The sequence below is a fragment of the Microtus pennsylvanicus genome, chromosome 7, assembly GCF_037038515.1.
Source record: "Microtus pennsylvanicus isolate mMicPen1 chromosome 7, mMicPen1.hap1, whole genome shotgun sequence".
Classification (NCBI taxonomy): domain Eukaryota; kingdom Metazoa; phylum Chordata; class Mammalia; order Rodentia; family Cricetidae; genus Microtus; species Microtus pennsylvanicus.
In genome coordinates this window covers 40578294-40598082 of record NC_134585.1, presented here as the reverse complement: position 1 = coordinate 40598082, position 19789 = coordinate 40578294, and positions in this window count along the sequence as shown.

Genomic DNA, 19789 nt, shown 5'->3' with positions numbered 1-19789 from the left:
GGTAGATAGGAAACAGTTCAGAGGAAAGCCTGAATAAAGCGATCTAAAGAGATTTAAATTTGCGGATCACTAGCTAGAGATAAGATGCATAGAACTGAATCAAAATAAAACAAAATTAAAAAAAAACAAACAGAAAACAGTGGTTTCAGGAAAAAAATGTTTTTAATAGATAGATCATAAAAACGTACCACCTCAGATATATCTGAATAAAGACATGGTGGCGGAGGAAGGGAGCTAAGCTAAGAACAGCCACCACTGACAGCTTTTGAGTATTAAGCACTACAAGCCAAGGGAAAAGTCTGCCAGTGATAAAAGTGTTAAACTGCGTCAAATATGTCAATATGTCTTCAATGTTAAATGAAGACTGAACATAGAGTAAGTTTCTAAGGAAATTCACAGAGAATACAGAGAACGAAATCTTCCTTCAAACTGCTCCATGCAAAATATATATATATGAAGTGAATGGAAATGAATAGTGCTGCTTGTCTGTTTAGTTGGCGCATTTTAATGATCAAGAACCAGCATACTTCCATGAGATTCAACCAGTAAGAAGGGAAACTGTGACACACCAGGGAGAAGGGAAAATGGCTGTCAATTATATATTATTTGTTGCCAGCTCTATTGGTTGTTTCTCATGCCATCCTGTCTCTCCCCAAGGACACTGTCTTAATTAAGGGCTTGTCATTTCTTGCAGGATTGTGAAGACGGTCTCTTGTTGCTTAACTCATTTCTAGCTCTGCCCTGTAATGAATGCTCCATGAGCAGCCCTGCTCTTTTCAGCTCTCCTCACTTTTCACATTATTTTAACTTTGTGCATTGTCTAACTGTGCCATTCCCAAACTGCAGGAAAATGTTAGACTAACACCAGGGACAACTTCCAATCTGTTCACAGCATTATTTCTTAGTTTCAGAAATAATGAAATAGTTTCTTCTTTCCAACCTCACTCTATTCCATCCCCAATGCTAATAAGACTGTACATTGTAGTCAACAAATTTAGCAGCTGCTTGTATTGTTTTAAACCTTCAATTTTTTTGCTTATGCTATTTATATTTTTTTAGCCAACATGAATCTCTTTCCCTTGTCTTCCTCAATTTCTTTCTTTCCAGAACTCTGCCTTTTTTGCCATTATTGTTAACTGTTCCAGTATTACAGAATATATGAAGATTCATAGATTTTTATTCATCAATTAGCATATGATTGTGTATGCTAGGGAATCCTGATCAAATCATTACTATAGCACGCATTTTTATGTACTTGTTCTTCAACTTTAGCACTCCTTAATTAACTATGTATATTTTCATGGAATATTACCAGATTTATCAATATAATATTGGCTTCTGGTAAGTGTAAAAGCAGAACAATAGTTTGGTGTATTAATAAATTAGAAGAACAAACAATAACAAAAGAAATCATTTTGGAAGGGTTTTCCAAAGTTTACCTGAAAACCTCAGTGAACCCCACACCCCAGGTAGGGTCCGTGATTCCCAATTAGAATTGAAAATCAGTGTTTTTCATCAAGGTCCAATCATTTACCTAGTTGCATTACTAGATTAATATAAATATAAACATTTTATTAATATATGTGTGTTTTGAAGTTTCCCCAATGTATGTAAAATGTCAAACATTCATTTTAGTCATTTTTCTCAATTCTATCTTTTTTGGAAATTACTTTCAGTAAAATAGAAGACAATAGAACTGTCAAAGGCATAATAGTATCTTAAAACCAAATTATGTAATTGAAAGAAAGGACTATTACTGAGATTACATACAATATAATATTGCAGTAGAATAAATTTGATGTTATTTGTACTGAGCTATGGAGTATTCCATACTGGCTATATTAGTCTAAGGGTTCTCTAGGGAAAGAGAATTGATAAAAATGAATATATATATAAAAGAGATTTCTTAGAGTGGCTTACAGATTGTGGTTCAGTTAGTTCAACAATGTCTATTTACCAAATACAAATCCAGTAATTGTTGAGTTCACAAGGCTGGATTTCTCACCTGGTCTTCAGTATATATTGGAATGCCCCCCAAAATGGGCTCTATTACCAGTGCAGGAATGGAATTATCAGCATGAGCAAAGACAAACAGGCAAAGAACAAAGATCTTCCTTTACACACACACACACACACACACACACACACACACACACACACACACACACACCTTTTTTTTTCCTAGGTTGCCACCAGATGATGTGGCCCAGGTTTAAGGTAGATCATCTACACTCAAAAGATTAGGATTTAGGTTGGTTCTTACTGATTTAAATGGTTTAGTTAACATCTCATAAATGTTCCCAGCTGGTAGAGGTTTAGTTAATTCCATGTGTAGTAAAGTTTATAGTGAAGATAACTATAACCCAGACTAATGATGTCAGTAGAACTATTAGTTTGTCAGAAAATACTCATTTCTGTAGTTTTGTATCATTGTTTAGTTTTATAAACATAAGAATATTAGCTTGCAGGATCAAATGCTTAAAGTTTATTTAAGACAACTTTCATTGTAAACTTGGTCATTCCATGAAACATTCAGGATCAGAAATGTGCTTAGAAAATGCTAAGGCTTAATATTATATTTTGCATGACAAATATAAGCACATTAGATTCATGAAGAAGTTATTTATTTTATTTTGCTTTATATTTGCAATCAACACAAACCACATACTTTGGGTTCATATGAATGTGTATTATGGGTATTATATATTACACGTGTAAAATGTAATATTTAAGTAATTTTGGAATAATCAAATAATTGTAACGAAGATGCAAATAATCTCCAATATTTTTCGTTTGTTTGTCTTTAAAACAGTGTAAAGCCTTCTTCTTGTTGTTTTAAATTATATTCTATAGTTTATTACTGGAAAAAGTTTCCTGCATAAGGTAACATTTGGCACAATCCAGTTCTGAATGAAACAATGGCTTGTCTATATCCATTTTCCCTTCTTCACTACTCTTAGCGGAAAATGGTAATATCATTAGAAAATGTCACAGAGAAAATTTTATCATGTGAGAAAATAGGTGTGGTAACTGTGAGGCATGGTCATTGGGCTCCTGTCTATCATTGTTAAAGATATTCGCACATCTCAACAAATCACAGGTCACAGTTACCTATCTGCCAAGAGGATATCAGAGATAATTGTATTTTACATAAGAGAAAGGGAAGGACACAAAAAGTGAAATACTTCATGAACAGTTGAAATAATGAACAAAATAATTAGAAATTTAAGACCTCTCATCAGATTTTGTTTTTTTTGACACAAGATCTTGCTGTGTCTTTCATGGTAACTTCATGCTCAGTGACTAGTTTAGAGCACTTCCAATTCATGATTTTCCTGCTTTAGGCTAGTCTCCTCATATTGCTCCAGGTTTAGAAGTGGATTACTATTACTACTATTTCTATTATTTTTAGTGATAAGCACAATAAATCAGTTATTTTCATTGATCTTTAATTCTATGGTAGTTTATATATATTTTAATTTTTAATAATGAAAGCTACTTATATCTAAGCCGGTTAATATTTCATTTCAAATATCAGAAAACTAATTGGAGTGTGTTAAGTAAAGAAAGTTAAATTCTTGTTAGTAATCATTTTCTCTCTTGCAGATAAAAGTCCAGAATTACGTTTGGGTCTCACAAGATTTATAACCAAGAGTTAAAAATCAATAAAATTAGTCATACTAATACTAATGTATTAGTTTGTGGTAATTTTGTATTTGCCTCCTTTGTTTAATTCCTCTATTTTTCTCTAATAGCTCTGATTTTTCAAGTGATGAAAAGTCCTAAAAGACATTTAAAATCATCATATTGTCACTTCAGTATCAAGGGTAAGAGTATTTACTACTCTATTGCAGTTCATTGCCTGCTCTGGTACAATCTGTTTTGACTCCCAGATCCCCAGTAAAATTACATCATTTGTGGTACATAGTCTCACATGGTTCATTTTACTGATTGAAATGACCTTTTAGATTTTGATGATGTATGTTGTAATTTTCTGTTTTATTTTGGTTTTACTATTGCTTCTAGTTAAATATTGTTTGAAAACTATATTTAACATTTTCTTTGGTTTCCCACTTAAATGGTTTGGCTAAAACTTACTCACATCAAATGTTTAATTAATCTTATTTTTCTATCATATGCTTGCACACATATATGTATTTAGATACAATTATGTATTGTGTTTTTGCATTTATATACTCATACAAAGTTTTTATCTGATGAAACCACAGAAATAAGCCGCAGATAAAATGAGTTGATTTTAAATCAACTATAAAACTGAGGTTTATTTTTAAAATATTAAAATTTAAAACACTATAGTGTATAAATGGCTATTAAATGAAATATTGTTTTCAATTTAATTTTGTCTCTTTAGAAAAATACTTTGGAAAGAATTTATTTGAATTTATTGCATGGAATTAGCATAGATTCACTGTTAATCCTGATGCTTCTATTTAACCTGTAATGCTGATAAAGAGAAGATTACATATAGGAATCCGTACGTATGTGAGAAGAGGGACAATGACGTTAGCATTTTTGTGGATGAAGGGTATGCTGAGCCTTGTCCCCTTGTCCCTGCACCTATAACTGATGATGCACACACCTAATAGGTAGAGTGTGAGTGAGGGTATTAAAGAATCCATGGTTTGCTCTGAGATGTTATGTCTGCAATAGTAATGAACACTCTCTGATCAAAATGTTACCATAAGAAAAATTACTTGTTAACTGCTGTGAGAACTACTCTAAAATAATATTCCTCCAATTAATCTTTTATAAAAAAGACTAGTGTCCTAGAAATAAAATCTGCACTTGCCGCAGCCAGCGCAGCCTGGATATCCGAGACTGGCAGGGGATGCCAGGATTGAGACAGGGAGGCTTCTTTTCAGGTGGAAGAACAGCAACCTTTATTTTGCCCAGCAACCTTTTATACCTGTACTGCTTCTGTGGAGACTCACAGACCAGAAAGAACACAAACATCCTTGTCAATTACAGACTACAAGGAAGTCTGCTGTCAGTCAGGGGGAGTGAGGGCAGCTGGATCACAACATGTACTGAGTAGTGACACAAAATACTTCAGAAAGTAACCCTTAGCCACAAGAAGAAGCTGTAGTCTTTCAGAGTGAAGTCAATCTCCTCTGTTAAAAAAACTGGGGGGAAAATAATTGTTAAAATTCCTGAGCAATATTGAACATATTACATTTTATAATGTGCTATGTACAGCTTATTACGTTCAGATTTACCTTAGTAGTGTTGGTTTCTATACTAAGATCAGTATAATAATGAGGGTTTATGTATATAGGTAAGTGGCAGTTTCCTGTAACTGCTCCCAAACACCCAGGAGCTCCTTCCCAAGTAACCACACAGAAGCATCTACCAAGAAGCTACATTTTACTCCAATCTTGTGTGTTAAGAATCCTTGTTAAAGATTTCTTCGGTTTTGTGTGGAAATTTTCACCACACATTAGAATGCCATTTGTAAGCAGAAGTTTCTTGTCCTGACTACCCACTCCTAAATAAATACCTGTCAATTGCTTCCCAAATTATTACACAGAGTTATATATGAGTTATAAATTCTCAGCCAATACCTCAGGTTTATTACTATGTAGCTCTAATATTTTGAATAAACCCGTATTCCATATTTATGTTCTGCCACACGGAGGTATCTTTCTTTATTAGCATGGCATATTCATCTATCTCCTGCTCCTTCTGACTTTGCCCTTTTCCATCATAGCATTCTCAATTTGGCTTTTCCACCTAAATTTATCCTGTTCACCTATTGACCAGTCAGTGTATTTATTAAACCCATCACAGTGACAAATCTACACAGTGTGCAAGATGATTATTACACAGCATTTGGTTCTTAGACATTTGATCATTGCATAAAAATGTTTGCCATAGTTATTAAGCTCTATCTCATTGGCATCCAGAATGTTTCATCTCTTTTTCATTTTGAGTTAACATTACTGCAAACATTTGACTTATACCTGGGGTAAATAATGTAGAATTTGAAGTAATTTCTGTGAAAAACAATTTCCAAATAAAAGGTATCATTAAGAACAATATTAATTACAAGACTCTTCTAGACTTCAATAGATTTCTTTCTGGAAATGACATTAAACAATCATTTAACAGGAAAGAAGTTAAATATGCACTTCTACAATACTTTCAGTATGCTTTAGTAACTATAAAGAAACCACAATCCTTTTTTTCTAAGTTGAAATGAAAAAAAAAAATTGTTCATCATGCTAATAATATTTTTATCACCATGACTTGCCCCCAGCTGTCTTGCCTTTTTAATGATTACCCTCTCTTGCTTAGGGTCTATTATTTAGTAGTGCATTCAGCTGTAAAAGAAATCAATCTTTGACACAGTTAGCACTCTTATTACCCGGTTGCCTCTCAGAAGACTCAAAACATGAAACCATGATTCAACACTTCAGTCTGGTTTGGGACCACATCATACCCAAAGGGAAACTGAGAGAATTTCCATTGGACTGCATCTAGTCTAGATCCAGAGTGCCAGCACCTAGTCCTAATCCATATTTTATGTTTTAGTTCCCTTTTGTTTCTCTTGTTGTCCTCTATGTGAATCTTGCCTGAGAATTTCCCAAGGCTACAAAGCATATGCAAAATTTGTTTGAGAAAAATCTGGAGAACTGTATTATTCCTAAATCAGGTATTTGCATTTGGCATTGTCCTTTTGGAGGCATGGTCAGCTTCTTTTGAGGATATGGAAATCAACTACCTTAAGAGTAAATTTGAATAAAAATTAAAATGCTCTTGACTAAGGGAAAGTGTCTCAATCCAAGAAAGGCTGATTCCCCCTGCAGTTGAAAGATTAGAATCATTCTCTGTGTACCTCTGCTGCTTTCCTGGACCCACGTGAATGAAAAGTTACACTCATAATACAAGAGAAAACAACCAAAAAAAATGTCTAGTAGAATTTTATCATTGATATTATTCTTATCAATAACTAAGTTATGAAGTTATCTAAGGTATATGTAAGTTAGTAGTAACATCAATAATTTGCTTGAATCAATATGGTTTATGGTAAACAAACTATATATTGACCACTTTTCTATATTCCACAACCACTGTGTGTACTTAAAGTTGCATACATATTAAAACTAATGCAACAACTTAATCATTTATTTCAAGATACTCTATGATTTGGAAAGGTAAAACAACCCATGGTATTTGAAAGTAAAACCGACAGCACTTTTTGTTGTGTTCCTTGAAGGTACATCACATAAGTAGAAATGAAAATTGTTGCTAAAGTTAAAGAAAATGTACAATCCAACAAAGTGTCATTGCTTATCTTTCTTGATACCATCGAAATACCATAAAAGAGCTTGTTGTTCTCTTCCAGAAACATTTATTTGACCAGAGATAACTAATTGATAGTCTGTATAGAAATATTGGATCCAAATTTTCTGTTTATGTTTTATCTTTTTAATTTTTGAAATTTTAACTACAATTTGCATCATTTCCATCAAATTAAATAATTTTTACAAATGTTTTCCTTCAAAAGAGGAAAAGAATTTTTCTATTTTGTATTGTTTTCTTCTCTAGTTACTTCTATTAAAGTGAAATGGTTTCATACATATAACTTCAGAATATTATTATTTTCTCAAGGGAAAATTACAAATGATATCACTTATTTTATAAGAAATGTTATGATTATGCTATTTTAGGTATGCTCTTTAGAGAATTTCACTCTTTTGTTACATGAATGAATCTCAACTTTAAAATGACTTCTGGTAAAATGTAAAAGTCAAAACAGTAACAATAGAAACACCACAGAGGTGTTTGAGGATTTCTTTTCATTGAGAAGCCATTGTGAGGTTAATAGAGTGAACGTTTTCATTATAGTCTGACAACTATCTCTACAGTTCAGGATTTACCTTTTAAAATACACTTTGGAACCAAATTGAATAATGTAATGATAAGCTCTAGGTACATGCCAACAACATATTTTTGAACACTATTCATCCTTTAAAACAACAGTTCATTATTACAATCACACTTTTATAGTGTAATTGTAAGTGGTATTCAATGACAACTAAAACGCTCTCAGATTATATTATCACATCAAAATATTAGTTGTTAATTAAATCATCACCTTCTTTGAAAAATTTTTACTTTATTTTCAAATCAGAAACAACAAGCACATTTGTTTTCTCAAAAAAGTTGAGAGTATTTGAGATATCTTCATGTATCTTATGGTTGTCCTGCAAGCACAACAATCACATAAAAACATAAGTAAGAATCTGACATTTGTCATGAAATTTTCATTCATATTACATAAATGTTAAAAAAAAGATACATGTCTTTAGTCAAGCTTAGAGTGAATTATTGAGTGTCTGAAAAAGAATATTTTCTTGTGTGTTTTTGTTTATCATGTTGACTTTAAGCATATACTGATTGGACTGGTGTTTAGAGTAGATGAGAATGTAATACAGTACTGAAATGCCAAGGTTAGTAAATAGCAACATTTTTAAAAGTATATTAAATGTCTTTTATATTCATTGTGAGATGTTAAAAAAAGGCTAATTCCATCTTCCGTGTTTGTGATCTCAAACATATACCCTAGATTTTAGAAATTCATCCCTTGACAAAAATAATGTTCATAGAGGATCAATGTGCCTGTGCTTAGGTGGAGTGGAGGAAAATAACATTGAATCCAAACAGTTTAAGAGGAAAATCATAGAAAATGGGGTAATGTAGTAAATAGGTAATTTTTATATTAGAGAATTTGCAATTAAAGGGAAATGGAAATAGAAAAAAATGAAAGGAAACATAATAAACCATGAAATGTCAAACAATGCTTCTGTGTTGAAATGAGTACATTATTGGAGGAAAATAAATGAGTTAAAAATAGAAGATCAAAGTCAAAAGGGTAAGAATGAGGGGAAGACATGGTAATGGAAAAAACAGAAAGTCCCTATATACAACAATGATATACATGAGATGAAAAGTCAACCTTGATGCTGTACAAGAGAGTAGAGGCTAAAAGCTAGTAATGATTAAAAGGAAAGAATGATAAATAATTTTGAGGAAAAGTTTATATTTTTCATAGAAAATAAAGAGTACATTTACAAAGTATAGCTAAAGTATTATTGGGCAATTTCAAGTTATCACATTAGAACCGGTGCTTATTAACAATTCTATCTGGATGCATGCCTTTCTAAGCCTGGTGGAGGGGGGAGGGCCTTGGACTTCCCACAGGGCCTGCCCTGTCTTAGGACTGGAGAGGCAAAGGGGAAGGGTGACTGGGGAAGCCAGAGGGGGAAGAGGGAGGAGGGGAGGAAGTGGAAATTTTGAATGATATTATTTATAAAGTAATAAAAAATATAAGGAAAAAAAAGAAAGTAGCATCATACTTTGATCATAGTTCTAGCTTCCTAAACTGTGGCGACGCTTTGTGATCATTTCTGCATAACATCTATAAAACCCTAGGATTTTTTTATTAAAAAAGAAAGACTTAATTCTGGTATTTGTATTACCTAAATCATGGACTGCTAATGTGTCAGAATCCAGCTTTAACAAAACATCTCTTGCCATGGTAAGAGCATGGGAATTTATAAATATAAGTAAAGAATGCAAAGATGCATGTGAAAATAATAAAATAGAAACCATGGAATAGTACCGGAAGGGCATTCCAATGAATACTGAAATCATCTTCATTTAATTTTTCATACACTTTTATACCCCAATACAAAAGGCGGAAGAAGGCAACAAAAGAATTCTCTAACATGACACAAAAGGCAACTCAAGCAGTTAATTGCTTTAACACTTTGAGGCATTAGCATTCTGTTGTCTAGGCAGGGAAGCCACTCTAGATCAAGAATCCTGAAGGCAGCCATATCCCCAAGTAACTTCATATTTCAAAAGAAGGAACAGTTGTACACTTGCATATCCTGATCATCTGTCAAGATGGAATGGATCTACTTGTATGAGTCATCATAATGTCAAAAGAACCAAGTAATCACATCCTGAGTCAGGATGTGTAGCTATACCCGTTGTCAACAACTTTTGAGCAGCCTCTAAACCAACAGATGAGGTGGAAATAGTCTCACATTTTTGAACCTCCACACATATGTTAAGTGTATATTAAAAGTGATTATTAAATGGAGCAGTCTATGAAAATAATATATCCAGTAGGATATTTTGAGTATCACACTAGATTTCTATTATATGATGATTTTCTAATTCATATAGAAAAGCACCTGTAATAGCTGTACTGTTTTTTTATAAATTAGTGAACTTAATAAGTATACAGAAAACCAAAGTAAAAGAAACATGAAAAGTCACATTGAATGATCAATACATAGAAAGACAGATAGATAGATGATAGATAGATAACTTGAAAGATAAATAATAGATGATACATAGTCAAATAAAATGTGATCAAATTAAACATCAATAATACCCCGCTTGATATATTATAATTAAAATTGTCATGATATTTTTCCATAATGCATAGGAGGTGAGGAGGCCTTACTTAGCATCAGTACAGCCATGACAGGATGCAGACTATCAACACTGGGACAAAGCCACAAAGTGTACCCTGTGAGGGATCAATCAGAATTGGGACAATCAAGTACTAGATGCTCCAGAACATTAAGAATAGCTTACATCACTTGTATATAGATTGCCAGTTGAATTAGAGTAATGCCAGTATCAATTCCTGTTTGATAAGTCTTCTTTTGTTCCATTCCTTCCCAATCAGGAGTTTAACCCACATCTGAATCCAGAATTCTCCTATGCCCTATCCTTTGCTCCTTAAAACCCCTGCCATAACTGAGCTCAAGGCTCTCTGATCCAACTACTATGTTTGAACAGACAGAGAGTCCAAGCTCGAATCACAATAAAGAATCTTTGCTTTTGTAAAAGAACTTGAACTTCTGGTGATCTCTGGGGCTTATGACACAGGCAAAATAGAAGGATATTCAGAAATATCATCCCAGAGACAAATCTGTACTATTTTGTAACTAGAGATAGCAATAATAAGCGATATATTCCAAAAGTCTATAAGAGAAGAGTTTGAATGTTTTTACAACAGAAACATTAATGAAGATCATTTTGTGCTATTCTGTTTCTATAATAACACAACTTGGGAATGAAAACACTTATTTCACCTTGCTATTTGAGGTCAAAGGCAATTGTTATGAAATATAAGGCAGAAACTCAAGCAAGAATTTAATGTAAAAATTATATAAAAGCATTGCCTACTGGTTTGCTACTTGGGTATCCTTTTTAGCTCAAATCCCCCTGACTTAGGTTGGTGTTGCCTGTAGTAGAATGAGCCTGTGCATACCAATTATCAATCAAGATAAGCATTCACAGACGTGGCCACAAGCCAATATAATGGAGGAAATTTTTAAGCTGATTATCTGTCTTCCCAGATAATCCAAGTTGACAAAGTATATAAATATATTTCATATGAAGTAAATCTTCCCCCCCAGGACTATATCAAAACATCACTTAACACTTCCTGATTGCCTATATGTAGTTAATATGAACTGAATATATTATCAAGTACGTAAAGAAACCCAATCATATGTTTTAGAATTTGAAATTGGTTTCTATTTTAATCATGTTTTCAGTGTCATTAATGTAATATCATGTGTCAACAAGCTATTTCCTTTTTTCACTGATGCCACATATACATGGCCTAAATCCATTTGGTGTCTGCTAGATATTTGCATTGCTTGAATCCTCATGATCTTTTCCCATGCATATATAGTTTGTTTTCCATTTAATATTTATCATTGTGCTTCATTCTCTCATGCATCTATACAACAAGTCCCAATGGGCTAGACTGCAAAAAGATGTGCTGGTGTGAGGGTGAGGGCATATGACAGTGGGATAGAGTGATACCCAAGTGGTAACAGATGTTGGCACGCTCATCATATCACTCAAATTTTGTGTGGTATTTACAATCAACATTTCCCTTTGATCTGAAATTATACTTAATGTTTCATTTAAATATAATAGATTTTTTAGAACTTCTGAACAATATGCAGTACATCCATCACTTGAAAAATCTTCTCTTTAGTGTAAAACATTCAATATCTACATTGTCAAGTACAATAATCATAGAAAATGATTACATGGTGTGTTAGTTATGGTTTCTATTTCTGAGAAGAGACATCATGACCGTGGCAAATATTATAAAGGAAAATTTTTAATTTGGGCTAGTTTATAGTTCAGAGGTTTAGTCCATTATGTTCATGGCAGGTGGCAATGGTGGTATGCTCGCAAACTTGAGGCTAGATAAAGAACTGAGAATTCTAACATCTTGATCTACAGACAGCAGAAGCAACTGTGTGATACTGAGCATAGCTAGAGCAAAGGAAAGCTCAAAGTTCATCCCCATAGTGACATTTCATTCACCAAGGCCACACCTAGTGCTACCAAACTACACCTCATAAGAGTGCCATGCACTATGGCGGTTGTTTTCGTTCAAACCACCACAAATGCCAGCAACATTATTTTCATTTGATTTTCTTATTACCAAACTTGATTTAATGAATTTTGTGATCAATGTTTATGCCGTTCCAGTAATATAAAGAAGTCTGTAAAGTGAAGTTGTTATGTATGATATTTGAGGTCAAGTATAAAGTATAATATACATTGGATATTTTAGCCCACCTTTCAATTTACTTTTTTTCTAAAAATAGGCAATAGTACAGATGATGCTCTAGAAAGTTAGTTACTAGTTAACAAACAAATTTGCTATCTCTGTCATTAGAATTGGATTCGAAAGTCCTTTGGACTAAAAGGTCCAATGAATTCAATATATATGAAGAAGAAAATCAAATTCTTATTTTCTTTCACATAATGAGGAAACGGATACATTTTATACTTTAAAGTATATCTGTCTTTATTCAACTGTTCGATAAAATATACCATGAAATCTTTAAGAAATGGGATAATGGACATGATAAGAGTAAATATAACTAACAAAACAGATGAATGAATAAAATGAATAATTTATGTGGGTAAGATTGCTGTTATTTTGGATAGCAATTTCTAGAGGACATAGTTCTTGCTTCACAGGTATCTTAACATATTTTTGCTGATCTTACTGGAATAATTATATTTTACTAAAGAATTTATGAATGTCATACAGTTCTAAAATTAAACGAATAGGCAGAAGCAGAAAATGTCATAAAAATATCTTTACAAATGAAAGCAGTTGGCAAAGTTAAATAAATGATTACATAGCAGAGATCAATGCCTTTTTAAATTTTATGTTAAGTTTAGGCTGATTTATAAATTATCTAGTACAAAAAAATCTCATGAAGTCTTTAAATTTAATTCAAATAGAGGCCATCATTTCTTTTATTATTGAATTCATATGGTAACTGCAATTAAGTTAATGCCATGAGCTATAAACAAAATACGTGCTAAAAAGACCAATTCTGAAACATTATATTGAAATCTAGACACCACACTGAAAAGATGAGGGTTGTAGCAAAGTTGCCCCAAGAGTACTGACTTGAAAATTGAAAGGAAAATAATAATAAAAAAAAACCTACATTTCTTTTTCTACTGGACAATTAACTCATAGTTTTTTTTTTAATTTCATTATATAGTTACCATATAAGTTACATGAAGTTATATTCAATTTATGGAAATAATTGTGGGGTCTGTAGAAATAGCTTACTGGTAAACTTGGTGTACTGCTCTTGGAGAGGTTCAAAGTACAGTTGACAGTACCCAAGTTATTCTCAGTTGCATATAACTGCCATTCTGTGGGATTTGATGTCTTCTTCCAGCCTCCTTTGGTACTGTACTAATACACACTAAGATGTGCATTTAACCTGCCTCCACAAACAAATACAACAATCTTTTTAATGAAAACAAAAAATATATTAAGAACTTATGATATACAAACTTAAGTTGCTGTTCAATTCCAAAATTTGGTATTAACTAAAATAAATTTTAAAGCCATGGGAGCCTAAGCATTAATAACTATAATTATGATGTGAATTGATCCTTATTTATGCTGTGAGATTAATGAGTGGCAAACTGTATTCACGTTATTATAATTAAATTAAAATATTAATTATTGAGAGCTTATCCAGTTTAGTAACTGAGAACAGTTTCTACATTGATGATTTCTGGCCTTTCTCCTTATTCTGATCTTCAAACTCATAAATTATTAATTAAACTATTATTGCCTATTTGAGGCAAAGATCATTTTAATATTTTTAATATGAGTTTTGGTATTAAATGTATGAAATTAATACAAAAGAATTTAAATCATATCCAAATCCTACTTCTCTCCCTAAATCCCCATAGTACCATGACTCCCTCCCATTATCCCACTCAAGTTTAGGTCATTTTGTTTGTTCATATTGTGCTGGGGCTTATTTAAGTAATGGAGTTCACACTGTCTCACTCCCTCTCCAAAGCTTTCATGTGAAGACAAACTTCACCCTATTCCTCTCAGACCTACAGATTTCATAACCTTTTCATGCCCTCTTTTATGATATTCATTGATCCTTGTGGGAAGAGACTATGGGCAGATTTCCCATTTGCAAATGAGTCCTGCACAAATACTTCTTATTTGCTTGTTTTGGACCTGTTGTGAATTTATGTATTAATGGCTGAGAATCATCATTAGTATTAAAAAAAAACACCATTACCAAAACTAACAGGAGGGAATGACATTTTATGCCTACCAAAAATTCCAAATCAGTATTCATCATTGAAAGAAGTCAGGGCAAGAACTTATACTGAGCAGGATCTTAGATGTAGGAGTTTATGTAGAGTCACGGAGTACTGCTGCTTTACTGACTTGCTTGGTATTTTCTCTTATTAAGATTCAAACCTACAAGTTCAATAGTAACACCACCCGTAACGGACTGGGCTTTACCACCTTAATCTCTAATTAAGAAAGTACTCTACTGGCTGACCTGTAGCCTGATCTCATGAAAGCATTTTTTATTCTCTTGAGTTTCTCTCCTCACAGATGACTCTAAATTTTTCAAGTTGACCTTAAACCAACCAGCATGGTAGTTGCCTAGTATATTTTAAAAAAATCTGTCATGATTATTGACAACTATACTAATGAAAGTTTTACTATATATCCATAAGCAAAGTAAAAGTAGTAGGTTTACATCTAGGGTCTATGAGCTAGCTCATCAGTCATAGGTTCTTGAAGAGATTGCAACAATCACCATAACTTTGGAGCTACTGTTGCACAAAAATAGTCATATATTTTTAGGATAGTCAAATATTTTAGGGTAGGATAATTTATTCCAAAGTGTACACAACTGTTTAACACTTGTCGATGGCTTCTGTTTTTCAGCATCCTGCATAGGAACTTTCACTACTAAGGAGGCTTAATCTCAGAGAGAAAATGCCCCATGTTCTGTGACCAAACCGTGTGGTGCTTTCAGCAATAGAGTTTGACAGCTAAGTTCCATATACAATCAAAAGCAATGACAATAGATTGAATGGATTGGGCCTACAGCATTTTCCTGCCCAATAAGTAAGATGTATCCTACTAATGTATCCTGGCACTAATTTTTAATTTGGCAGCATATGACTTCTTGAAGATTATTATCCCTTGAGTACAGTAACACACACACACACACACACACACACACACACACACACACACACATGTATAAGCACACAACAGAGACAGAAACTCACACACAGATAGACAAATATATAGATATGTAGATAGATAGACAAAAATAATATTAAAAAGTAGGTTATAATGTGGTTTATTCAAACATCCTTATTGTTTTTTATTTGTTTGTTTCCTTGCTTATTTGTTTGTTATTTTACTCTCATTTACTGTAAACACAACATCTAAAATGGGAATTACCTTCTGCAACAGTATGGTCTGATTACAAATTATGATTCACTTAACAGAAGAGTTGTATTCCCAAAGAAGTTATTTCCCTGTTCATCTGCACCTGCTGATTTATGTTCCATCATGGAAAGAAGATGGAGAAAACCTTGAGGGAAGTGTTGATGATTCAACTGCTGTTTCCTAACTATATCTAGGTATACAAATATAAAGAAGTGCTTGTAAAATGATTGAAGAATTATTCAGTTGCTATCTGTTGAAATGATGTATTGATTGATGGCAAGGTTTCACTGTGTTGCTCAATTCTGTATTCACCGTGTCGCTGTTTTCTCTGTGTAGAACAGACTGACTTTGACTTCCCAAAGACCAACATGCTTCTGAGTCTTGTGTGTTTTGAGCAAAATGTTTGCTCCAACCTTTCTGGCTTGAGAGATGTAATTCTTGAACTTGATGATTTAACATGTAATATTAATATTTATTTGTTATTAGTAGCCTTTAGAATACCTTTTAACTATATTAAATCTTGGTAGGCTTTAATACTATCTTTGGATTTTTAAACATAAGCAAAATAAAATATTTTGCAATAGTAGCTTGCTAGTAATATTTAATCCTCTATGATATCACATAGTGTAAGGTTGAGTTGAAATTTTAATATAAACTTAATTATTTTTATTTTTTTATTTATTAAAATGGAGTCTTGATGTTTTATCAAGATTCATAACATATTTTCTTCATGTGACCCCTTGCCTTAGCTCTGAATAGCTAAACTTACAAATTTTGCCATGACATTCAGTTCTAATCACATTCAAATTAAAATGGATTTTACTATGCCTGTAACAAGTGGACTTATCAAATTTAAACATCACAAATTATCTAATGGCTAACCCTAAGACATCCTAAACATTTAAAAATATGTGCAGTGTAATAAATGGTTTGATTGCCTTTGTCACAAGGTAATCACAGCCCTAAGACTCATAACAGAAATTCATGGGACAACAAATAGAATCAGAGACAGTATGTTTTCCATTCCATTACACTGATTTGGAAGTTCTGTTTGTCACCATATGTTGAGCATGAGCCTGGGTCTACTCTTGAGCAAGCCCAGCAGAGATTTGATATACTGAGTATGCCAAAACATGCAGTGACAATCTGGTGCACTCAGAAAGGCCAGCATCATGAGTATGGAGAGTCAGTACTTCTGTACAGTCATTAGTGTTTATGAAATCAGTTGAGCATGCAGGCGAAGTGTCGCTGACTTCCAAGACAGCAGACTGACATGAAGGACTGCAGCAGAGATTATGATGATGGTGTATTCAACTCTATAGTTATAACTGGGCATGTTCCTTCTTATGTACTTAAAAGAAAAACATTTAAATTGTTAAGTAGTACCAAGTTAATCCCTTCCAAGCAGGGTGAGGAATGGATTTCATATTGATGAACCATTACAATTTAAAAATTCCAAGTAATTTCATATATTATTCATTCATGCCAGGTAAGAAAAAAAGATGTTTAAATATGGTTCTAAACAAATATCTGCCAGAATGATAACTCTATCCTCTCCAAATGGTCTTTTTTAACTATAGCACTGTCAATATTTTGAATAAATAAAAATATTTAGATATTTATGCTGTGTATTTGCATTGTATTTTGGTTACTTATGTTGGTAGTGAGCTTAAAGTATAGAATAAATTCAGCAAAGAATTTAATTTTAACTGGCAATTTATGTCATAAAGGTTTTTGAGCATTTCAGACATTGTACTTCAGTTGAAATTTTAGTATCTTTGTTTACATTATTGCAGCACATTTTCACAAATTGTTTGAACTATTTTTTTCCTCTTGAGTCAAATTTCTTTAGAATATCTGATAGAAAAAACTTATGCCATATGTAGTAAAGGGATAGATTTTTTTCAGGTTTGTATCTCAGACTTAATATAAAGTTAAGGAAGCAATGTAGTATAATATCATATAGAAACAAAACAACGAGCATTAACATTTATTATCAGAATAATTATGCACAATATTCAAAAATATTAATATGCAAAGCTTAATTAAGGAATGATGTGGACTAAAAAAGAAAACAGTTAAAAGCAAAGTGCATAAATGGATCTTACTAATAATAGTATGTTTAAAAGTTAAGTGATTTGCTGTTACTGAAAAACATTTCAGAGATTTTTCTCATTTGTTTTACCATATCACTTAGATAGCTGGAAATAAAATTCTTCATGTGTTCTTAACTGTGTTTCTCTATTGATGTTGACAATGCCTTCCTCCTATGCATTCAAACCTAAACAAGATGCTTATAGTTACTTCTTTTACTTTTTTTTTCCTGTGAAGTTACATAGGTTGAGATCTTGAAGTGTATTGTTTTTGTAATTTGAAAGAAAAGCTTAAATCTCATTGTACCAAAATTAATAGTATTTCTTGATTTGAAGAATCTAAAACTCTAGGAGGTGTTCTTTCAGACTAAATAGAGCTAAAAATTCTAAATCTGAACCAGTTTATTGAGTATGCTCTCAAAAAAAACCCAATCAAACAGGAGTTTGTTATTTGAGAGAGAGAAAGTTATTTCACTTTAAGAAAAGAATTCAGAATATGTCTGATGTGCAACTTGTTGGATCTCTGAATATCACATAAGAGTATGAATGATGTATTCAAGTAATCAGGCAGCATTTCATATTGTTTCATTCTTGATAAAGAATAGACAACTTTAAATTATCTCAAACTAAATTTAATACTTTTGTACACTGTATTGTAAAATTGTTTTTATGATTAATAGAAAGTAATAAACTTTTAAATCACAAAATCCAATGGTTACTATGATTATGAAAGGAAAATTAAAATCAATTAATTCAATGAGGTTTTATTTTGGAAGGTGTTTTCAATATTAAATAATGATTAAATCATTACAAGTTATTCAAATTGTCAAAAATAGACAAGCAATAGAAAAAGCAATTTTTTGTACCATTTAAAAAATCTTTAAATTTCATAAATATATCTAAACAATGTGTGCTTTATTATTCTGTAAAGCATGTGTACCTATAATATAATAAACTAAGATCTCATTGCATTATATTTATATAAAATTTTAAAGATACAAATTGATCTAATATTCTTTAATATGAATGTTAAAATATTGCAATTTTATGTTGTATTTATATTCAGGATTTATTGAACTGAATTTAACATGGGAATGGCTGATATGAAAAGTTTTGAGTTATGTACAGGCCCCAATGCTGTGGGACAATGGTCTTATACAGTGTAAAGATTTGTATGTTATATTGTTTTAGTAAAATGCAAATTTGCCAGTAGCTAGGCAGGAAGTATAGGCAGGGAGATCAGGCAGGAAGTAGAGGTGGGGTGACCAGAACAGGAGAATTCTGGGAAGAGGAATGATCAGCCTACAGTCATCACCCAGATGCAGAGGAGACAAGATGAGAATGCCTCACTGATAAAAAGTACCAAGCCACATTGCTAACACAGAGAAGAATTAGTGGTTAATATAGGATGTAAGAGTTAATAAGAAGCCTGAGCTAATAGGCCAACCAGTTTATAATTAATGTAGACTTCCGTGTGTTTCTTTGGGACTGAAAAACTGTAGGACCAGGTGGAACAAAAACCTTTGTCAACAAACGCCAATACAAATTATCTTGTCTTAGTCCCTTTACTCCCATTAGTATTACCAAATTTTATTTAGAAATAAAAAAACAATGATGTTGACTTAAATATTTTTTGGATATTTGAATATGTAAGTATTGTGTTTTGCGACATTTCCATCTTCCCTCCTCCTTTCTTTTCTATAACCTCCTTATGCCCTCTAATCTCAAATTAATAACCTTTCTCTCCTCTACCTTATTTATAGATATATGACATAGGTAGGTTTGGGTGGAGGACTTGCAGTTCTAGCAAGAGCAATAAGACAACAAAAGGAAATCAAGGGGATACAAATTAGAATGG